This window comes from Schistocerca gregaria, unplaced genomic scaffold (genome assembly GCF_023897955.1).
Source record: "Schistocerca gregaria isolate iqSchGreg1 unplaced genomic scaffold, iqSchGreg1.2 ptg000227l, whole genome shotgun sequence".
NCBI classification, from domain to species: Eukaryota; Metazoa; Arthropoda; class Insecta; order Orthoptera; family Acrididae; genus Schistocerca; species Schistocerca gregaria.
Window position 1 is genome coordinate 932,137 of NW_026061746.1, and position 23,157 is coordinate 955,293.

Sequence of the window (23,157 nt, forward strand, 5' to 3'; positions counted from 1 at the left end):
TAATACTTGAATTGTACAGCTGCTTACTGGCTATTAGATCAACTTAGAAGCTTCTTCTCTGTTCTACTATGGTGCTTTTAGTGTCTCCGACTACCGCAGCAAGCGACATAGCATGGCACACGATAAATGTAACCGTTTCAGAAAGAAGAGCGGAAAATGTGACGATCTGGCATTAATTCGATTCGATAGCAAATGACGATAACGGGCGGATTTCTCAGGTTTTTACTAGATGTGAACACTTTTCACATTCTCCCGTGCGATATGGCTCATAGACCTCCCTTCATACTAAATCTTAAGGTCCTAGCTCATGTCGAATGCACTAAAGCCTTCTAAAAATTCACTAATCGATAACTAATACTTCAATTGTACAGTTGCTTACTGGCTATTACATCAACTTAGAAGCTTCTTCTGTGTTCTACTATGGTGCTTTTAGTGTCTCCGCATACCGCAGCACGCGACATAAGTTTGCACACGATAAATGTAACCGTTTCAGAGGGAAAACGGCCAATGTGACGATCTGGCATTACGTCGATTCGAAAGCAGATGACGAAAACGGGCGGATTTCTTAGGTTTTTACTGCACATAAAAACTTCTCACTTTCTCCCGTGCAACGTGGCTGCCAGACCTCCCTTCATGCCAAATCGTAAGGTCCTAGCTCATGTCCAAGGCACCAAAGCCGGCTAAAAATTCAATAATCGATAACTAAAACTTGAATTGTACTGCTTCTTACTGGCTATTACACCAAATTAAAAGCTTCTTCTGTGTTTTACTATGGTGATTTTAGTGTCTCAGCAAACCGCAGCACTCTACATAGCTATGCAAACAATAAATGTAACCGTTTCAGAGAGGAAATGGCCAATGTGACGATCTGGCATTACGTGGATTCGAAAGCAGATGTGAAAACGGGCGGATTTCCTTGGTTTTTAGTACATATGAACACTTTTCACATTCTCTCGTGTAACGTGGCTGCCAGACCTTGTTTAATGCCAAATCTTAAGGTAGTCGGTTATTTCACTGGCACCAAAGCCGGCTAATAAATCATCTACATCTACATCTACATGACTACTCTGCAATTCACATTTAAGTGCTTTTCAGAGGGTTCATCGAACCACAATCATACTATCTCCTACTGTTCCACTCCCGAACAGCGAGCGGGAAAAACGAACAGCTAAACCTTTCTGTTCGAGCTCTGATTTCTCTTATTTTATTTTGATGATCATTCCTACCTATGTAGGTTGGGCTCAACAAAATATTTTCGCATTCGGAAGAGAAAGTTGGTGACTGAAATTTCGTAAAAATGTCTCGCCATGACGAAAAACGTCTATGCTGTAATGACTTCCATCCCAACTCGTGTATCATATCTGCCACACTCTCTCCCCTATAACGCGATAATACAAAACGAGCTGCCCGTTTTTGCACCCTTTCGATGTCCTCCGTCAATCCCACCTGGTAAGGATCCCACACCGCGCAGCAATATTCTAACAGAGGACGAACGAGTGTAGTGTAAACTGTCTCTTTAGTGGACTTCTTGCATCTTCTAAGTGTCCTGCCAATGAAACGCAACCTTTGGCTGGCCCTCCCGACAATATTATCTATGTGGTCCTTCCAACTGAAGTTGTTCGTAATTTTAACACCCAGGTACTTAGTTGAATTGACAGCCTTGAGAATTGTACTATTTATCGAGTAATCGAATTCCAACGGATTTCTTTTGGATCTCATGTGGATCATCTCACACTTTCCGTTATTTAGCGTCAGCTGCCACCTGACAAACCATACAGCAAACTTTTCTAAATCGCTTTGCAGCTGATACTGGTCTTCGGATGACCTTACTAGACGTTAAATTACAGCATCATCTGCGAACAGTCTAAGAGAACTGCTCAGATTGTCACCCAGGTCATTTATATAGATCAGGAACAGTAGAGGTCCCAGGACGCTTCCCTGGGGAACACCTGATATCACTTCAGTTTTACTCGATGATTTGCCATCTATTACTACGAACTGCGACCTTCCTGACAGGAAATCACGAATCCAGTCGCACAACTGACACGATACCCCATAGCTCCGCAGCTTGATTAGAAGTCGCTTGTGGGGAACGGTGTCAAAAGCTTTCCGGAAATCTAGAAATACGGAATCAACTTGAGATCCCCTGTCGATAGCGGCCATTACTTCGTGCGAATAAAGAGCTAGCTGCGTTGCACAAGAGCGATGTTTTCTGAAGCCATGCTGATTACGTGTCAATAGATCGTTCCCTTCGAGGTGATTCATAATGTTTCAATACAGTATATGCTCCAAAACCCTACTGCAAACCGACGTCAATGATATAGGTCTGTAGTTAAATGGATTACTCCTACTACCCTTCTTGAACACTGGTGCAACCTGCGCAATTTTCCAATCTGTAGGTATAGATCTATCGGTGAGCGAGCGGTTGTATATGAGTGCTAAGTAGGGAGCTATAGTATCAGCGTAATCTGAAAGGAACCTAATCGGTATACAATCTGGACCTGAAGACTTGCCCGTATCAAGCGATTTGAGTTGCTTCGCAACCCCTAAGGTATCTACTTCTAAGAAACTCATGCTAGCAGATGTTCGTGTTTCAAATTCTGGAATATTCCATTCGTCTTCCCTGGTGAAGGAATTTCGGAAAACTGCGTTCAATAACTCCGCTTTAGCAGCACAGTCGTCGATAACAGTACCATCGGCACTGCGCAGCGAAGGTATTGACTGCGTCTTGCCGCTTGTCTACTTTACATACGACCAGAATTTCTTCGGATTTTCTACCAAATTTCGAGACGATGTTTCGTTGTGGAACCTATTAAAGGCATCTCGCATCGAAGTACGTGCCAAATTTCTCGCGTCTGTAAATTTTAGCCCATCTTTGGGATTTCGCGTTCTTCTGAACTTCGCATGTTTTTTCCGTTGCCTCTGCAACAGCGTTCGGACTTTTTTTGTGTACCACGGGGGATCCGTTCCATCTCTTACCAATTTATGAGGTATGAATATCTCAATTGCTGTTGCTACTATGTCTTTGAATTTGAGCCACATCTCGTCTACATTCGCATAGTCAGTTCGGAAGGAATGGAAATTGTCTTTTAGGAAGGCTTCTAGTGGCACTTTATCCGCTTTTTTAAATAAAATTATTTTGCGTTTGTTTCTGATGGATTTGGAAGAAATGATATTGAGCCTAGCTACAATGACCTTGTGATCACTAATCCCTGTATCAGTCATGATGCTCTCTATCAGCTCTGGATTGTTTGTGGTCAAGAGGTCAAGTGTGTTTTCGCAACCATTTACAATTCGCGTGGGTTCGTGGACTAACTGCTCGAAATAATTTTCGGAGAATGCATTTAGGACAATCTCGGAAGACGTTTTCTGCCTACCACCGGTTTTGAACAAGTATTTTTGCCAACATACCGAGGGTAGGTTGAAATCCCCACCAACTATAACCGTATGAGTTGGCTATTTATTTGTTACGAGACTCAAACTTTCTCTGAACTGTTCCGCAACTGTATCATCGGAGTCTGGGGGTCGGTAGAAGGAGCTAATTATTAACTTAATTCGGCTTTTAAGTATAACCTCCACCCACACCAATTCACACGGAGTATCTACTTCGACTTCACTACAAGATAAACCACTACTGACAGACACAAACACTCCACCACCAATTCTGCCTAATCTATCTTTCCTGAACACCGTCTGAGACTTCGTAAAAATTTCTGCAGAACTTATTTCAGGCTTTAGCCAGCTTTCTGTACCTATAACGATATCAGCTTCTGTGCTTTCTATTAGCGCTTGAAGCTCAGGGACTTTTCCAGCGCAACTACAACAATTTACAACTATAATTCTGACTGTTCCTTGATCCAAGCACGTCCTGTAATTGCCAAGCAGCCCATCCCGCACTTTCCCGAGGCCTTCTAACCTAAAAAACCGCCCAGTCCACGCCACACAGCCTCCGCTACCCGTGTAGCCGCCAGCTGAGTGTAGTGAACTCCTGACCTATTCAGCGGAACCCGAAACCCCACCAGCCTATGGCGCAAGTCAATGAATCTGCAGCCAATAAGGTTGCAAAACCGTCTGAGCGTCTGATTCAGACCCTCCATCCGGCTCTGCACCAAAGGTCCGCAGTCGGTTTTCTCAACGATGCTGCAGATGGTCAGCTCTGCCTTCATCTCGTAAGAAAGACCGGCAGCCTTCACCAAATCAGATAGCCGCTGGAATCCAGAGAGAATTTCCTTCAATCCAAAGCGACACACGTCATTAGTGCCGACATGTGCCACCACCTGCAGCTGGCTGCACCCTGTGCTCTTCGTGGCATCCGGAAGGACCCTTTCCACATCAGGAATGACTCCTCCCGGAATGCACACGAAGTGCACCCTGGATTTCTTCCCCTCCTTAGCCGCCGTATCCCTAAGGGGCCCCATTACGCGCCTAACATTGGAGCTCCCAACTAATCGATAACTAAAACCTGAATTGTACTGTTTCCTACGGGCTAATTACATCAACCTAGAAGCTTCCTCTATGTTCTACTGTGTTGTTTTTAGTGTCTCTGCATTCCTTAGCACGCGACATAAGTTTGCAGACGATAAATGTAACCGTTTCAGAGAGAAAAGCTGACAATGTAACGCTCTGGCAATACGTCGATTTGATAGCAAATGACGAAAACGGGCTTATTTCTTAGGTTTTTACTACATATGAACACTTTTCACATTCTCTCGTGTAACGTGGCTTTTAGGCCTCTCTTCATGCAAAATCTTAAGGTCGTCGGTAATGTCAAGGCACCAAAGCCGGATAATAAGTCAATAATCGATTACTAAAACTTAAAGTTTACTGCTTCTTACTGGTTGATTACATCAACTTATAAGCTTCTTCTGTGTTTTACTGTGTTGCTATTAGTACCTCCACATAGCGCAGCACACAACATAAGTTTTCAGACGATGAAGGTAACCACTTCACAGAGAAATTCCAAATTCTGTGTCTGTGTCTACTGCCTGCTCATATTGTTTAAAGCAGGTTGCTCTAAATGCCCAGTGGATCTGATTCCCTTGATACCCATTCTAAACAATCTCGGATTGGGAAAGACCAAGCTCTGCTTATACTTATAGTCTGGGAAGTTGACATATCTTAGACAGTAAAATATGATGGTTAAAGATGTCCACTGAGTATTCCCATATACACTGAAGTTAGCTTTGAACAACAAATTATTAATTGGCCACCTACTCTTGACTCAATAGCTACTACGATCTGTCACTGGTGAAGGAGGTGACAACGTTGTTACGTCCATTAGAGGCTTCTGTAGTTTGCTGAGAATGATGTGATATAATTGTACCTTGTGATTTTCTGTGGAGTTCCAGAGTAAGTTCTACACTGGTGCAGGACATCCATTATTGCTGTTCTCATTCGAGGCAATCCTGGATTCTAAATCTCAAGCACCAGAGGATTAGAAACAGCAATGCAACCTCTGTCTTCCTGGCTGTCCACTATTTCAAAGTGCTGTGGTTGACAGTCTCTTCTCATTGTGCAGTGCTTGTAGATTATTGTAAATGGATAAACTGCAATATTTAGAACATCTCATTCTAAACTTTCTAAAGAACGAGACTTTTCTGTCACGACCACTTTTTGTGTGAGGTGATAAATACCAGGAATTTGGTTGTATTTTGAGAACCTAATGGTGACATACATTAGTGTCTGTGTAAATTAATGGAACTGGATTTTTCCTGAGGTCGGCAGTTTTCCGAAGGTCGGCGTTTTCGCACGAGGTCGGCGTTTTACCCCGAGGTCGACGTTTTTCCCTCGAGGTCTGCGTTTTTCCCCGAGGTCGGCGTTTTTTCCCTAGGTCTGCGTTTTTGCACTGAGGTCGGATCGGCGATTTTTTCCCCGAGGTCTAGAAATCTATCGGTATATTGAAAATCCAAAGTATTTTGATGTATATCGAACTATACTGATATGTCAAGTCAACTTGAAACATATATCCGACCACTAGATATCGGTATTTATCGAGATAGCGATATATTTCGATATACCTATTTATTTCGAGAATCGTTTTCTTAGGGGTACAGATTTTTTTCAAGACGTCCATTCTTTCCCATTATCGATTCATTTCGATATATCGACTTATGTCGAAGCACTCATTATATCGAGATGTCGATTTATTTCGAGATATCTATCTATATTGAGGCATCCATTTATTTCGAGGTATCAATTGATTTCGAAGTATCCGTTTATGTCGAGATATCGATTTAGTTTGATATACCGAAACAAATCGGGTTGTCTGTTTATTTCGAGCTATCGATATATTTCCATGTATCGGTGTACATCAGATATCGATTCCTTTCGAGATATCGATATATTTCAAGAAACCTCTATATCTCAAGTAATCCATAAATTTCTAGATATTGTATTTTTAGAGATATCTTTATATTACTAGGTACCAATATATTTCAAGATATCGATATATTTCTATACCTCGATTTATCTCGAGAGGTCCGTGAGATTCGAGATATCGATCTATATGGTAAGCTGAAATGCGTCTAGATGTCGATATATTTCGGGATATCGAATTATTTCGATGTAGCTGTCTTTTGGAGGTGTCGATTTATTTCGAAGTTTCGATTTTTTTCATTGTGTCGATTTATTTCGAGGTTGCGATTTATTTCGGGTTGGCTATTTATTTCTGGGTGTGGATTTATTTCGAGGTGTCGATATATTTCGAGGTGACGATATATTTCGACGTTACTTGTCGACTGCATCAGCTTAGAACCTATTTCGTACAGAGTGGTGCGACTGCATACCTCAGAAGGCGACATTGATATCCAGACGATGAATGTAAACGTTTCCGAGAGAAAAGCGTCCAATGTGACGAATTGGCACTACGTCATTATGAAAACAAATGATGGAAACGTGAGGTTTCTGCCACTCAAAGTGCTGCCAACTTTCACCCCACCCCCTCCTCACTCTCCCCAGTCGTGGCGATCAGCTGGTGTGATAGAAATGGACACAGGAAAGTAATAACGTTCCATGAAATCCCATTCTAGGGAGGTTCAAGGGTAAATGTTCCAGACGGTTTATTTGCATTAAGACACGCATACTGGACATCTACAATGTCACATCTGCCAGATCGTTTCTATTGTCAGCAGTGGAAAACAAAACAGCGTACTGAAAAAGCCATAGTGAGACGCGGTTTTTGGTAGACGAAATAATAGGAATACTCTAGGCACTGATAATGATGATCTAATGAGAATTCTGGTATTGTTTTGAAAGATGCATTTAAATATGCATTGAACGTAGCTCCAAATTATTTTGAGAATTATAATTGCGGTATGATGGATCTACATTGGAGATTTGGTAATGCAAAACATTTCGATCTGAGAATACTTTACGTGATAGAACGGCATTGACCTTGTGTGTCATTAGGGTAAAGTTAATTTGCCGCCATTAACATAAAATTTATCCGCCATCAACATAAAATCTATTTTTCAGCTTACTTCAATAAGGACTCACTTCAGATGATTGGACAACTAAAGAGAACTCAAACCGTTATTTTAATAGTATTCGTAGGTCCAATGCAGCATTTACCATGGACAGTCCCTGAGTCAAGACTGTCAGTTTTATGTAGGGAGCACTCCTTTAAGAAAGCACTCCGTGTTCAGGCCACAAGTGGCCAATCAGGACCATCCGACCGCCACGTCATTCTCACTGAGGGTGGAGGAGGAGCTGGCTCTCCCACTCGTTGTGGTAGTTTCCTTTGACTGGAGCCGCTACTATTCGGTCGAGTAGTTCCTCAATTGGCATCGCAAGGCTGAGTGCAACCCGAAAAATGGAAACAGCGCATAGCGGCCCGGATGGTCACCCATCCAAGTGCCGACCACGCCCGAAAGTGCTAAACTTCAGTGATCTGACGGGAACCGGTGTATCCACTGCGGCAAGGCCGTTGCCCCTACCACTATTACATGATATTTTTGATCGTAGATCAGGTCTGATGGCTAGAAAGAATGGACGTTTACCATGTTATGCACATTTATATTTTCACTACGTCGACACAGCTGGTCCAATTTCGACCAGCGGTGATGGTAGCCATAATGATCGAGCCAAGCATCCTGTGTACATTGGTTGCACCCAAGTGTGTGGGGATCACAGCATTCGTGACATTTAAATTTGTTACTTCTTTGCTACTATATTCGCAATAAATTTTGCAGACAGTATCCGCATATGACGCTGAATGCACCTACAAAATTATATCATTGCACGACACATGTTTCAGGAGATACGTCATAAAAACTCAGGACAAGGCCAGACGCTGCATAGTACGGACGTGGACGCACAGCTGTAAATAAATGCCTGGTCAACACCAAGCTTTTCCGCCAGTCATCTATAAAGATAAAAAATCCCCAATATTGTCCACCAGCATATTTTTGAAAAACCTTTATTTTGTCATCCATTTTTTTTTCCTGTAAAAATCGTAAAAGCCGCATCATTGTGTTTTTAAAAATCGTTTCCTATTGTCATCTCTTTTTATGTATTTTAAACCATTTATCGCTTGTGTAACCTGTGGCTACAAGTCCATTCCCTTTATGGGGTAATCGAAATAATGAACAACGGAAAAAAGTGTGGGTCAATTTCTTCCTCATTTTTCGGAACTTTTGATAATAGTAAATCGTTGGCTCTTTGAGGGCGTGGTAGGTACATACAAGAGATTAGTGTAAGATTAGAATTTGGGTTAGATACAGTGCCAGGAGGTTCTGTTTCTATCTGGCTAGCTTCAAAGTACTTCACCATCTACTAAGTGATGCGTTTCATTGTGAATGGTGTGGTCTGTGCTAGGTCTACCCTTTACTCCACAATGCTGTTCCTTCGATGCTATTAAAACCAGGATGTTATCAAAATATATGCACAGTGGCAGACTGGAGTCTGCAGAAATATTTCCAGTGGTGGGGAGGGGGGAAGGCGCGTCGGGGCTGGAGTGCATGATTCTGAAACTGGCACTCTGTGTACAAATCAGCTGGTCAGTTACGAGGTGCATCAAGCTACAAGACCCTAACTCTATAAGCGCTACAACTGGTCAAAGCTAAGGTTTAGCAGTATTGTGGAGAATTCTTATCTGGAAGAGTATGAGTATACTGTAACGAATAAAAACTCTTTACTCCAGATTCCAAGGATGGTTAGGGGCGACGGGTGAAAGTGCCCTTTTGCCTATCCTCCCCTCCCCACCTCCTCCCCTCCCCCTCCCCTTCCCCCTCGCGGACGCCAATGGCTGGCCCGTTCATTTTGAGAACATCAGAGTTGCAGTAACCTTCCTGAGAAACTGTTCTAGATGTCCTTGCGCGTCAATCTTACCACTCACAACAGCAGTGGGAATGTCGGTTATCGCTCAAACAACTGGTTTTCGGCTCTTATCAGTTTCCCAGCCTCACTTTAACCTAATTGTTAAAGCCCGTCACAATACCAGTTCTTGTAATAACCGATTTTCAGTATTTTATTTACATTATTTCCTCTTGTAAACGTAGAAATCAAACAAAGATAAAAATTTTTACTTTCTCAGTTTCTTGATAAATGGAATCAAAACGTCAAATACATTTATGATGACCTGCAGCCGTCCAGAACGAAATTAGAATTATATTAATACCGTCAGCTGCTCACGGGTGTCGATATATATCAACGGGGACAGGTGACAATGTGTGCCTGTCTGGGACTCGAACCCGGGATCTCCTGCTTACATGGCAGGCTCTCTGCCCATCTGAGCCACCGAGGGCACAGACGATAGTGTGACTGCAGGTACTATCTCGCGCACGCTTCCCGCGAGACTCACATTCTCACCTTCCATGTCCACGCACTACATTCGTAGTGTCCCACACCAACACATTCATTACTCGTGGAACACATTCTTACCAAGTCCCGTAACAGTTCGGGGAATACTTGTGCATCTTCACAGAAGAAGGTCATGGCTGGTATTGCCAGAACCATATACTTATATGGATATGGACATGTCTTCCACGAGGAATGAGTGTGTTGGAGTGGGACTCTACGACTGTAGTGTATGGACATTCAAGGTAAGCATGTGAGCCTCGCAGGAGGCGTGCGCGAGATAGTCCCTGCAGTCGAACCATACACTGTGCCCTCGGTGGCCTAGATGCATAGAGCGTCTGTCATTTTAGCAAGAGATCCCGGGTTCGAGTCCCGGTCGTGGCACACATTTTCACTTGTCCACGTTGATATTTATCAACGCCCGTGAGCAACTGACGGTATTAATATAATTCTAATTTCTTTAAATTAAATAGTCCAATAAAACTTTGTCCGCTGTTCGCTGTTTCTCTCAAAATATAGCGAGTACTTCTATACCACAGAAAACTGCCAGTATTATCCTACTGATTTTAGTTTTTAGAACTCTGCTCAAAAATTATATTTAAATCGGTTATCACAGCACTATGCGGACATTACGTATAATCCAGCGATAAAGAGTGACAACTGCGGCAGGAGAACTCTCTTTTTCGTTTTAATTTCTCTGTTAACGGCTAAAAGCAGATAACGTAGACACAGGCAGCAGATCAGGCACTTTCTATTTTTATCCCGAACTATGAATGATTTGTAAAATTTTAACTTTTTTCCTTGTATGATGTCGCAAGTCGACCAAATCGACCATTGTGCTTCACTCGTACTGCATATCGTAAAATACTTCCAGGCTTCCAGATGGTGCCATTCTGTGTTACAACTGACGTTCGACAACAGCGAGAAACTGCGTCCATTCTCGCGCACTGCTTGTATAACAGGCACAGTATTGTCTCGGCAATGTTGGACCAATTCACTTGTTGCTCGTTTCTATCAGCAGTGTTATTAAAGTGGCATACATCACTTTTCCCATTTTTTCTGTAATAACGCAGTATTTAAGAGCTATGGAAATCTTACGAATAAAAATTACTCGTCTTTTTTAAAAAAGGTTTATTTGAAAACTAAAAATTTTACTACGACAACTGTGGCTAATTGGTATATCTGTTTTTACGTGGTTATCAGGAAAATATAAAAAGATACTTGTTATAACAGAGAGCAAACAAATACCGAAAGACATCGGTTATTCAGAACTAAAATACCCATGTCGTTTTAACTGATCGGTTTTTCTATCTCTAAACTGCAGTGTCGCCACAGAAAAGTGTGTCGTTCCATCAATGTACATAGCAACGTTGAGATATGTATGTGTTTATGCGCAATATCGGCAAATGGAAACACGAAGAGGTAATAAGCACATGAGCGATAGAATTTATTTCACAGTCAGAAAAGTCGAGTGACAGACAAGACTGAATCACTGTAATAGAAATTATATGGAAAGCTGTGTAAAGGAAAATTTCCAGTTCTTTCGTGGATTCCAAAATTGAAGCAAATTCCGGGACATCAAGGTGACATAGTCTTATACGGATAGTATTCCATGACTAACGTAATTGGCCCACATACTGTACTGGTATACTGATAATATTACACTACTAAGGTAATTTACCTGAAATAATTTACAAACATGTTACTATAACATTCGCTACTACTCATTACGCTAATTGACCTTCAGCCATTAAGCGCAAGCGCACATCTCAGTTATGATACGTGCGCCATCCAAAAATTTATCAAGGTGGTAACTCAACACAACTACAAACGATCATTGTGTGCAAAATAAATAGAACACCTCATAAGAAGAACATGACGGGTTTGAATCATTCCCACCGCAAAGGATGAAAAAATCAGGCTTGCACATAAGACCACTTGATAACTAACCAGAAATTCAGATTAGTTGTAGCTTCGGTGACAATCGCCTTTTTTACATTTTCCCCGTCAACTAGATAATTATGAAACGTAACAACTACTCTAAAATATCTGCAGCAACGGACTTGCCGCGGAGGTTGCATCGGTTCACGTGAGATCACCGAAGTTAAGTGCGTTGTCGGGCGTTGAAGGCACTTGGATGGGTGATCATCCAGGCCGCCTCATGATGCCAATCGAGGAGCTACTCGACCCAATAGTAGCGGCTCCGGTCAAAGAAAACCATCATAACGACCGGGAGAACAGTGTGCTGATCCCCGCCCCTCCTTTTCACATCCTCCACGGATGATGACACGGCGGTCGGATGGTGCTGTCCCAGTAGGTCACTCGTGGCCTGAAGACGGAGTACTTATAAAGCAACTACTCTCCAGTGGATGGTCGAACTACTGAGACCTTGATGCCTGGCATCAATAACAGATGGCAGCACAAGAGGTTGGCTTACGCCTACTGCCGAATTTTGCGATCTGTCGTAAGCCTGCGTAAGCACGTGGGGCCTTCCGTCTTAAGTGCAAGCATATCCATTGCGTTTTCTGCAGCGCGACTTGAGTGGAATGTTTCATTATTTCTGAAATATTATAGACATGTTTTTCGTTGTATATCCTCACCATCGGTACTGAATTTACTGTAAAATTACTTGCTCACTTTTCGGAACTTCCGTTCATAGTAAATCGATACTATTTGAAGCCGTGGTAGACACGAGTCTAGTGTGCTTCACCTTCAGCACCTTCTGTGTCAGTCTCGGTTCCTATGTCCCTGATTTCACAACGAACAGTTCGTTGTCTACTGAGTATACTGTCTGTTGCACGACACTATCCCTCCCACGCTGCTAAATGTAGGTCGTCGGCAAAATATGACTGCAGTGGAACAAGGGCGTCTGCAGAAATTTCCCCAGGAGGTGGTGGTGGCATTGTTAGTGGTGTGTGTGTGTGTGTGTGTGTGTGTGTGTGTGTGTGCGTGTGTGTGTGTGTGTGTGTGGAGGCCATTACTATGAAATTCACACAGTCCAGACCGCCAAGGAAAATAAACCTTGAGATTTGGAAAGGTTGTTGATCTTATACCGCTTATACTGCATATTTCGAAATTCCACCTCTAAGGGGGATACACAGGAAATGAAAGGATTTTTGAAACATGTAGCTATTAAGGTAATTTTGAAGCTAGGCAGACGAAAATTTGTATCTGGTTTCTAGGTCAGAAATAAAGAAATATGTGTTCCAGTATTATTGGGAATTTAACCTCTATGAGGTGAAATAGTAGGTGAACATTTTATCTTGAGATAAAAAATTATGGAAGGACTATGGAAGTATTTTTAAGGCTATATCTACGAAAATTGGTATTTGACTTCAAGGTTACAAATAAGAAAATACGTATTTTCGTGTTTTTGGAAGTTCAACCCCTAAGGGGATGAAATAGAGTGAGCTGGTGCGTTTCTGGCGCCAGTTTCCGTCGATCGATGTTTCGATCTTTGAGTCGCGGTCCAGAGGACACTGCTCGCTAACCGACTGTAGTAGTTCTCTGTGCGGCCCAACATCGGGCTTACCGCGCTTACACTGGACACAGTTGCCAACAAATCGCATGCCATCGCCATATAGGTTGGGCCAAAACATGTGTTCCCGAACTCTGTTCAAGGTCTTGTAGAACCCCAAATGATCCCCTACCGCCGAATCGTGGAAATATCTGAGTGCCATGCTAACTCGTTCCTGTGGAATACAGACCTTCCCTTCACCACGGTTGTCTTCCCCTTTACACAAGACACCCCCCCCACCCCACCCCCCGAAGACCTCGCCATCCGCCAACTGCTGCCGAATCGGTCCCCACCCGGGGTCCTCGGCCTGTTTGCCGGCTAAGTCGCAGAAGAAGCCGGGTGTCTCGGAGAGAAGGAAATTGACCCCCAGATCCGGCTCCACGTGGCCCTTGCCTTCCCCAGACTCTGCCGCGAACATACGGATAAGAGCGTCGCCAATTCATTGTCTCTGCCACTAATATGGCGAACCTGGAGATAAGTCTCGTCATCTTAACTTCGGTATGATTTTTAGCGATCTTATTAATCAAAGTTTAAGGGCTGGCACTGGCCAAGTAACTCACGGAGGCTCATTGGTTTCAGTCCAGTTGTATTGCTCACCTGTTCTCCAGATAGGGTTGTGTAGTTTATGTCTCAGAAAATTGTCTGCTCTTGATGTGTGTTGTGCTAGAGATAACTGGCAGCGGTCGACGCTAGCATACTGGGAGCAGAGCACCACGGCGGCAGAGAGATATTTGAGGCCATGTCCTCTCCTTTACATCTTGGGTTATGTTGTCACTTTTGCGTGATTCCATCTTTCCGGTGCTGAACTATAGCATCCAAAGTTCAATTGCATTGCCATGTTGAGTATATTTCTATGTCATTCTCTGCCTCGTGGATCTCTTGTATTGATTTGAATCCTTGGTCTGCTCGCGTCTATCGCCAATTCACACGAAATATTGAAGCAACCTTATTTTAAGGGTATTGTCATATAGTCATGTTCTAGTTGTAATCATTCTAAGAATATTGTTGATTAATCAATTGAGTAAGTAAATTTGAAGGTCCGTTTAGTCAAAATTAAAGGACCCCCTTAATTGTTTTAGTCATTTTTATACAGTTTTGTTTAGGAAAGTTGGCAAGCCGAACGTTAAATATCTGTATTCTTACGCTTAATCTGTTTCTCCCCTGATTGCAAGTAGTGAGAGTTCTGCTATGAATTTTATGGACATTTGTGCTATTTAAGTAAAGCTTTACCTAAGTATATATACCTAGTCATATTCAAATTTCAAGTTTTACGGGTCTCGTTCCACTTAACGAAATTTATTTATTATTTGTCCAACTGATCTGGCCTTGTGATTTTATAATGCTTTTGATTGTAATAAAATATGTAGCAACTACAACGGATTACTATTGTGATTTTGGTGTGTCACTACCATACCCCATATCACAGAGGATGAAATGTTTCATGGAATATATGAAAACCTGTTTTTGATACATTGAACGATTAAGAGGGTGGAATATAGGATGTAATGTTTTATGAAAGATTTCAGTGCGAAAGAGTTTTTAAAGCGAAATCTATGAATATTGTGTTATTGAAAACTACGTGTTTCACTGTTTTTGGAACTACAACCTCCAAGAAGGTGCAATAGGGGCACAGGTTTCACTGACCCATAGCCTTCCAGCCCAACCTGCAAAGTATACGGACTTGAAATTTGATGAAGGTGTAAATCTTACGCTGAAAGCATCATTTAAGAAGAGATTGTTCGAAATTTCACTCCTATGGGGGTGAAACATGGGTTGAAAGTCTTTTTTTTTAAATATGTCCCTATGTCCCTATTGAAGCTATAACTACAAAACTACGAAAATTGACATTTGGTGTCTCAGTCAGATACAAAAAAGAAACAGGTTTTTAGCATTTTCCGAAATTCTTCCATTGGGGGATAAAATAATTAGTGAAGGTTTTTTGAAAATAAATCATTATTAAAGAACTACTGAAGCATTTTTATAGCTACATCTATGAAAATAGGTATTTGACATCTCGGTTGGATGTAAAAAAATGTGTTTCGTTGCTTTTGGAAATTTAACTCACTAATAGAGTGAAATAGGGGATGTAATGTTTTATGAAATATTTCACTATGAAAGCATTTTTAGAATTAAATGGATGAAGATTTGAATTTGGCTCCTCGGCTCTAAATAGAAGAATACGTGTTTAATTGTTTTTGAAAACCCAACCCCTAAAGGGTGTGAGATGTTTCAGAAAATGGTTCATTATGAAAGGATTGCTAAATATATCTGACAATTCGTAATCGGCTAATATGTTACAATTTTTAAAAACTACGTGTTTTTCTGGTTTTGGAACTTCGAGCATAAGGGGATGAAAATTTTAATGAAATATTTATTGCGTTATATTAAAATATTTTAAATCTGCATCTATGAAAACCGGTATTTCACTTCTCAATTAGATATAAAGAAATATGCGTTAGGGAATGAAAGACTGTACGGAGATATCACCACAAGAATACAAACGGCTTGATTAACAAAAACCTTGGACTCCAGCTGTCAGCATTGCTTTTTGATCATTCAGTAAAAGACCATGCTTCAACGGCGCTAAGTTTAGAAAGTTTAGAAAGTGTTGCAGTTTATAAAAGACATAAAAAAACGATTAAAGAAAAAATTCTTTGCAGACCATGAACGGTCTACGCAAGTAAAGAAGCGGATGATAAGCTAGCTCTTTATGCAAATGAGTTGGTCAGTTTAAGTTCCGAGACATGTCATGCAGCAGGAACGGAATCCTATAGTTGATACGATTGGCTACAGGAAAAGTTTTGCAGAATCACTCGAAATCACTTCTGCAAGTGGCTAAGAATCTCGTAATGAATAAAAATTCTGTACTGAGAATTCCAAGGTGGGAGATGCAAGATTCCTCCCCCCCCCCCCCCCCTTCCCCCTCCTCACAATGCTATCCTTCTTTACCTACAGCAAAAAATAAATAAATTAATTAATAAATAAAACTAGAGAAATTTCTACTGTGAAACTATTTGCATACAAGAGAACGGCCCTTGAAATTTAACTCTTCAAAGTTTTAAGCCCTGCTCATTCCGGATATTGATTAGAAAGTGTTAATCCACATGTGAAACCTGAGTATATAATCCCTGTGACATTTGATCAACGGTGTTCCATAAGGACAGGTTCTCATTCAAAACGTTCGAAAATTCAATTTCTTTGTAGTTGCATTTTTTAAAGGTGTACTTGTCTAGACTCTTGGAACAGAAAGTTTTTTTTTTTAATCCGTGCTTTACAAAAGTTTCTACAGTCCATTGTTTGAAGCAGTGTCACGGCTGCCATGAGCCGCGCGGGGTACCCGCCATGTGTCCAACGCCTTGTCACGGTTCGCGCGGCTCCCCCCGTTGGAGGTTCGAGTCCTCCCTCGGGCATGGTTGTGTGTGTGTTGTCCTTAGCATAAGTTACTGTAAGTAGTGTGTAAACATAGGGACTGATGGTTCAAATGGCTCTGAGCACTTTGGGACTTAACATCTGAGGTCATCAGTTTCCTAGAGCTTAGAACGACTTAAACCTAACTAAATTAAGGACATCACACACACCCATGCTCGAGGCAGGATTTGAACCTGCGACCGTAGCGGTCGCGTGGCTCCCGACTGAAGCGCCTACAACCGCTCGGCCACATCGGCCGGTCTATCATGTATTCTAGAAGAGTTGCAAGGTCGTCAGTGGCGCCTGTTCTTTCGAGAGCAGTTACTATCTTCATATCTATGGTTAAACGTTACCCAGCCATTGACCTTCGTCTGTGCGAATGCGCACAGGTTGCCGGAACTCTTACGGGAATCGTCACTTTAGTGTGAGCCAGTAATGAGTGGATGGACAAATACCTATTAAGTACATTACGTATGCGGATTGTGGACGGTTGGGGATGTGAGTCTCACGGGAAGCGTGCGAGGGATAAATTTCCTGCAGTCGTGCTGTTCATGTGTGCCCTCGATGGCTCAGATGGATTGAGCGTCTGCCTTGTAAGCAGGAGATTCTGGGTTCGAGTCCCAGTAGGGGCACACTTTTCAGCTGTCCCCATCGAAGTATATCAACAACACCTGTCGGCAGCTGAGGGTTTCAATTAATTATCAGTTGTGAAGGTGATTCGATGAACCCTTTGCCAGGCACTTAAATGTGTTTTGCAGGGTATCCATATAGATGTAGATGATAACTCGTCCCGTGTCGCACGTGCTCAAAATGATTCATACTGCAGAATGCATGCAAACATACTCACCGAAAATACGGACGAATATCAAGTGCAGGCTGCCGAGTGCTGCATATCCAGCTTTGACAGATCGGCTTTTCCTGCCAAGAAGAACAGGAAGTTGCTGTCTAGGAACAATCAGAGGTAGAGGAAGGGTTGATAAATACTCCTTGACTTGCAGACTAAACGTAAATAACGAAAATACATTTTTGGTAAAAATTGGTCAAAACATAATCGGTTGCCCTCCGTATTGGATTAGCTGTTTTGAATATTGAAAATCTGACTTCAGATTCGTTTTCAGCGACATTAAAAATATATATGTAACACTCAGTTCATGCAAATCGAAGTAATAATATAACTAAATGTTTTCCCTAAACTTTGAACACATTTTTTTCGGGTAACTATTTTCTCAGAACGGCATGCAGCATAAATTAAAAGTGGTTCGTTCTCTTAACATCTACCTCTGACCCCTAAAAGTAAACACTTTTCTTAGGAACTTATAGCTATAATATGACATTTGTTAATATTAACTAATTTTTGTGTAGGCATAAGGAGTGAAACAAACCCTCAAAAATCGAACTCAAAGTTCGAATTAGCACTGTATCGTTAAATTTAAGGTTGTTTCATTGCGGTTAGGTATACGCTCCCATAAATTTTATGTTTTATCGACTGATGTTATCCATTTTCAATTTCAGAGGAATAATGTAGTATCAACTGATGTTACCCATTTTTGAATTCAGGTAACATATGAGGTGCCACACTGCACGCGCTCTGCGTACTCCAGTCTCGCAGGCCCTTGATCAAATCATAATTACGGGCGCCATTTTTTATTGAAAATCTAAAATTAAGCTCATAGTATTATCACTCGTAATTCCCAAACAGATCTTTCGAATGTATTTTCATTGTCTCAAAAAGAATTTCAAATGTACCCTTTTTTGCTCATTTGTATGAGAACCTGGCCGTAACGCCGGAATATAGTCACGAGATTTTTTTTCAGAGACGCTGTACGTTCGCGAGAAGACTTTCGTTCTGCGCGTGTCGAAGGACATTCCTCAGATATTACTGTGTGTGTGCTACTCAGTCGTGCCATTTAAGTGTACATCTTTGCATAGTTTTCCTTTCACGATGTAAACAGTGTTCCGCTCAGTTGCTAACTGGCCAGTGAGTGGTTCCGAAGGTATCGGATGTGCGGTGCGTTCGGTCTGCTAGGACAACAGCAGACTAGCGTGGTGCGATGGCAGAAGCAGACACTGAGGGAGCTAGCTGCTGGGACGCCAGCGAACAATTTATGCCAAGTAAGACGAAGAGGACTATTCTAAAATTACGAGCCGTCTCAAAAGTGTTTACCATTGGTAAATCTTGCTGTTGAGTCTGACAAAACTGGCAGTTTTGCCTAGAGATACATTAGAGAGAGCTACAGGAAATCCCCCCACCCCCCTCAATGAATTTTTGGTTGTGATGACAGGCCGATTGGTAGTGTAGCCCGAGATCTAAGTTAGGTTGGAAGGTGGTAATTTGATTGAGAGTTGTTTACGCCAACGATTATGAATGCCGACTAAACGTTGTGCGAGCAGATTGCCCTGTAGCGTAGCCTAGCGTTCCCGTCCGCGCCACATTTAACACACTTTCTCTAACTGTGTACAAAAGTCTCACAACAGCCACGATAACTACGTTTCTGGTGGGGGGAGGGTAGAGTCCACTATGTAACTTTCACTGCAAATTTTAGTAACCGCATAAACTAACCGAAATAGAAGCGTAATTTTAACTATATTCCCTTTTGTGGGAAAATAATGGTTCTCCTCTTTCGGCAGCAACTGTAATATGTAGGCGACTTATTAGTTTTTTTTTTAACTCTGAATCATGATCTCAATAGACGCAGTGCTTTTTTTACGTTACTTGACAATGCAACGAATTGGTAAATTCTTTGAAGTTTGACGTGTGTTACATAGACGACGTCTGCAATGTTCGTAAGGCCAAGTTTGCATATATTCGGTGTCTGTTTTTTTGGCCATGTACTGTATAATTAAAGGGAGGAGGATTATGTTCAAGGAGCAGTGCATTAGCAGTCTATGGAGAAATTGAGAATTTGGATCTAAAGAACGGCATGCTCGGGCAGTTCGTGCTATTCTGTTGACCACTGTGTAATTCGGACACAGTGATCATTGCCTCTCCCTCGTAACCAGGGGACTCGGGTGCTAATCCTGGTCTGGCACAAATTTTCAACAGTGCCCATTGACTAAAGTCTGTGCCCATTGTCAGCTAATGTCATTGTTTCGGTGTTAAATTGTATTTTGTTCACGATACGTAGTTTGGCTTTTTCATGGATAACAGCTTTGAAAAGCGTACAGGTTATATTGATATTTGCTCGTCGTTAGTCCAAGGCAACTATAGCGATTTATAAACACAGTTGTAGTTCGTAATAAGCCTACATACGTAATTGTGTCCTGTGTTTCTTTACCAAGAACTACTTCGTAAGTAATTCCCCTGTGGTGGTATTTTGTTTTAGTATTTTGTTTAAATATTTATAGACTGCAGGCTTGGATGAAATATGAAACACATGTCTGAAGTTCCTGTTGATACTGCAGATACTGTTTCATCCGTACTAGGGGCCAAAACATTTCATCTAATACAGAAGGACACAATTTGTCTCGAGATTTAGCAATTTTTCGTAATAGAGGCCTTGCTTCGATATATTTTTCTCTAATTCTTGTTTGGATTTAATCTTAAAACACACTAACTCTTCCACCACTTATTCGATATGTGGTTTTATCCATTTCGTAGCCTAGAGTTCCTAAACGGTCGATAATATTAATGATTTCCTTTCTCAATTATATTTTCTGTGAATCTCCTGTTTATGGTTATTTCTAACATGTTTCACGTTCTCACTTTTATTATTTTTATTTTTCTAGTTTTGTGCCTTGTAGCCAAATTTTCTTTGAATCTGGTTTCTAATTCTGAAATAGTAACAGTTGAAGGTCAAGAGAAGATTGCGGTCTATTTGAGGAGAGTGGCTTGGAAATTTTTTATAACAGACGTATACAGGTCATGGGGATCCTTACCTATATACATTTACTTCGAGTGTGATGTAGCCCATTCTCTTGTCATGATCTCGGCTGTATCGTAGCACATTGTCTCGGTTAGGTTGGAGATATCTGTTGAGAGTTGCCGAAGTCAACGAAAGTGATAACAAAGTAAAGACTGTGCTAACAGAACGATCTGTAGCGTAGTCCAACACGTTCTTTCTGTCCTTTTAAAGCCTCTTTCAATTAAAAATAACTAAAGCTGCAAGATACAATCACAAAAACTGTATTACGTAATAGAGTAATCCCAGACTATTGTTGTGTAAGTTGTGTGCGTACACTATTTTTTTTGTCAGTGAATATACATTTTTTTACTCATTTGCTGGGTTTCAATTTTCCCCGTTTTCTGGCAAAAAAACCTTTTCCTGTTAAGGGCCCATTAGCTTGTCGGTTATATTTGTGACTTTCTCGACGGTCAGTAATTTCCTGATAGTCCATCCACCGGCGTCATTGTTAACATCGGATATAGATTTTAGTATTAGGAAGGCTAATATGAAGCTAATGCATAAGTAGGTCTAATAATTAATAAAAATAGGAATGCGGGTAAGCTACTACAAACAGCATAGTGAACGCATTGTTGTGGCCAAGATAGCCACGAATCCCACGCCTACCAAAGTCGTAAAAGTAGTCCTCAGATGATGAAGAAATTGATGGAATGTGTGATGAGATAAAAGAAATCATTCAGATAGTGACGGGAGATGAAAATTTAATATTAATGGGTGACTGGAATTCGACAGTAGGAAATGGAAGAAAAGGAAACGTAGTAGGTGAATATGGAATGGGGGTAAAAAATGAAAGAGGAAGCCGCCTGGTAGGTTTTTGCCCAGAGCATAACTTAATCATAGCTAACACTTGGTTCAAAAATCATGAAATAAGATTGTATACGTGGAAGAGACCTGGAGATACTGCAATACTTCATATATATTATATAATGGTAAGACAGAGATTTAGGAACCAGATTTTAAATTGTAAGACATTTCCAGGGGCAAATGTGGACTCTGATCACAATATATTGATTATGAACTGTAGATTAAACTGAAGAAACTGGAAAAAGGTGGGAATTTAAGGAGATGGGACCTGAAAGAACTGACAGAATCAGAAGTTGTAGAGTGTTTCAGGAAGATCATTAGGGAACGATCTACGGGAATGGGGGAAAGTAATACAGTGTGATGAGGGATCTGAGTGGTGTACTGTCAAGGGGGTGGGGGTTCCTCAGGGATCAGTGTTGGGGCCGCTCCAGTTCCTTACTTATATAAATGATATGCCCTCAAGTATTACGGGTAACTCTAAAATATTTCTGTTTGCTGATGACACTAGCTTGGTAGTAAAGGATGTTGGGTGCAACATTGACTCCGTTTCAAGTAGTGCAGTACATGACCTCAGTCCATGGCTTGTAGAAAATAAACTAACGTTAAATCACAGTAAGCTTCAGTTTTTACATTTTCTAACACACAATTCAACAAAACCTGACGTTTTAATTTCACAGCATGGGCATATGATTGGTGAAACTGAACGGTTCACATTCCTAGGTGTTCAAATAAATAGTAAGATGTCGTGGAAAGCCCACGTTCAGGATCTTGTTCAAAGACTTAATACTGCCATTTTCACTATTGGAACGGTGCCGAAAGTGAGTGATACTTCGACAAGTAAATTAGTCTACTTTGCTTATTTCCATTCACTTATGTCGTATGGTATTATGTTTTTGGGTAACTCTTCCCATTCTAGAAGGATATTTTTGGCTCAGAAACTGGAGGTTCGGGCAAAAAGTTGTGTGAGTTCACGAACCTCTTGTCGACTTCTGTTCAGGGAGTCTGGGTATTTTGACATTGGCCTCTCAATATGTATATTCCTTATTGTCGTTTCTTGTTACCAATATTAGTTTATTTCCAACAATAAGCAGCTTTCACTCGGTTAATACTCGGGAGAAATCAAACCTCCATTTGGATCGGACTTCCTTAACTCATGTGCAAAAATGTGTGCAGTATACTGCTGCATCAATTTTCAATAAGCTGCCACTCGAATTCAAAACTCTTAGCAGTAATCCACGCGCTTTCAAATCGAAACTGGAGTGTTTCCTCATGGGTCACTCCTTTTATTCTGTCGAGGAGTTAATTGAAAAATTAAGCTGATTCTCATTGTACTGCTGATAGCGTTTGCTTAAACTTATGGACTGATTTTCTCTCAGGTTCATGAACATGTATTTCTATCTGTTATTACTTTTTTGTTGTAAGTTCATGTGTCGCCCTAACCGCCGGCTGCTTCACGTCTGCTGTGCAGCGAGCTACCTTAATTTAAGTATTAACTCTATTTTTCTTACTTGTCACTTCTTCTTCCGTGTGTTTTTGCATTTAGGAAGCTTTAATTGTCGAGTGCTAGTAATAGTGTTACATAGATTTCGTGTTTGTTTTGAATACAGTCAGAGAGAGTCCTTGTAGTCAGCCATAGTGCCAGTAGTGCTAGTGTTTGTTTTGAATACAGTACAGAGACAGGTAGTGCTATTTTCATTGTTTTCCACAAGAAGTGGTTAGCAATCACAGTTT

The 23,157-nt window shown here is 41.3% G+C and overlaps 1 non-coding gene across 1 annotated transcript; it reads left to right on the forward strand.

Moving 5' to 3' along the window:
* The first annotated feature begins 17,277 nt into the window (after nucleotides 1-17,277).
* Nucleotides 17,278-17,352, forward strand: Trnat-ugu (transfer RNA threonine (anticodon UGU)). The gene has a single exon. It is a non-coding gene; the product is annotated as a tRNA-Thr (tRNA).
* The last annotated feature ends 5,805 nt before the right edge of the window (nucleotides 17,353-23,157 follow it).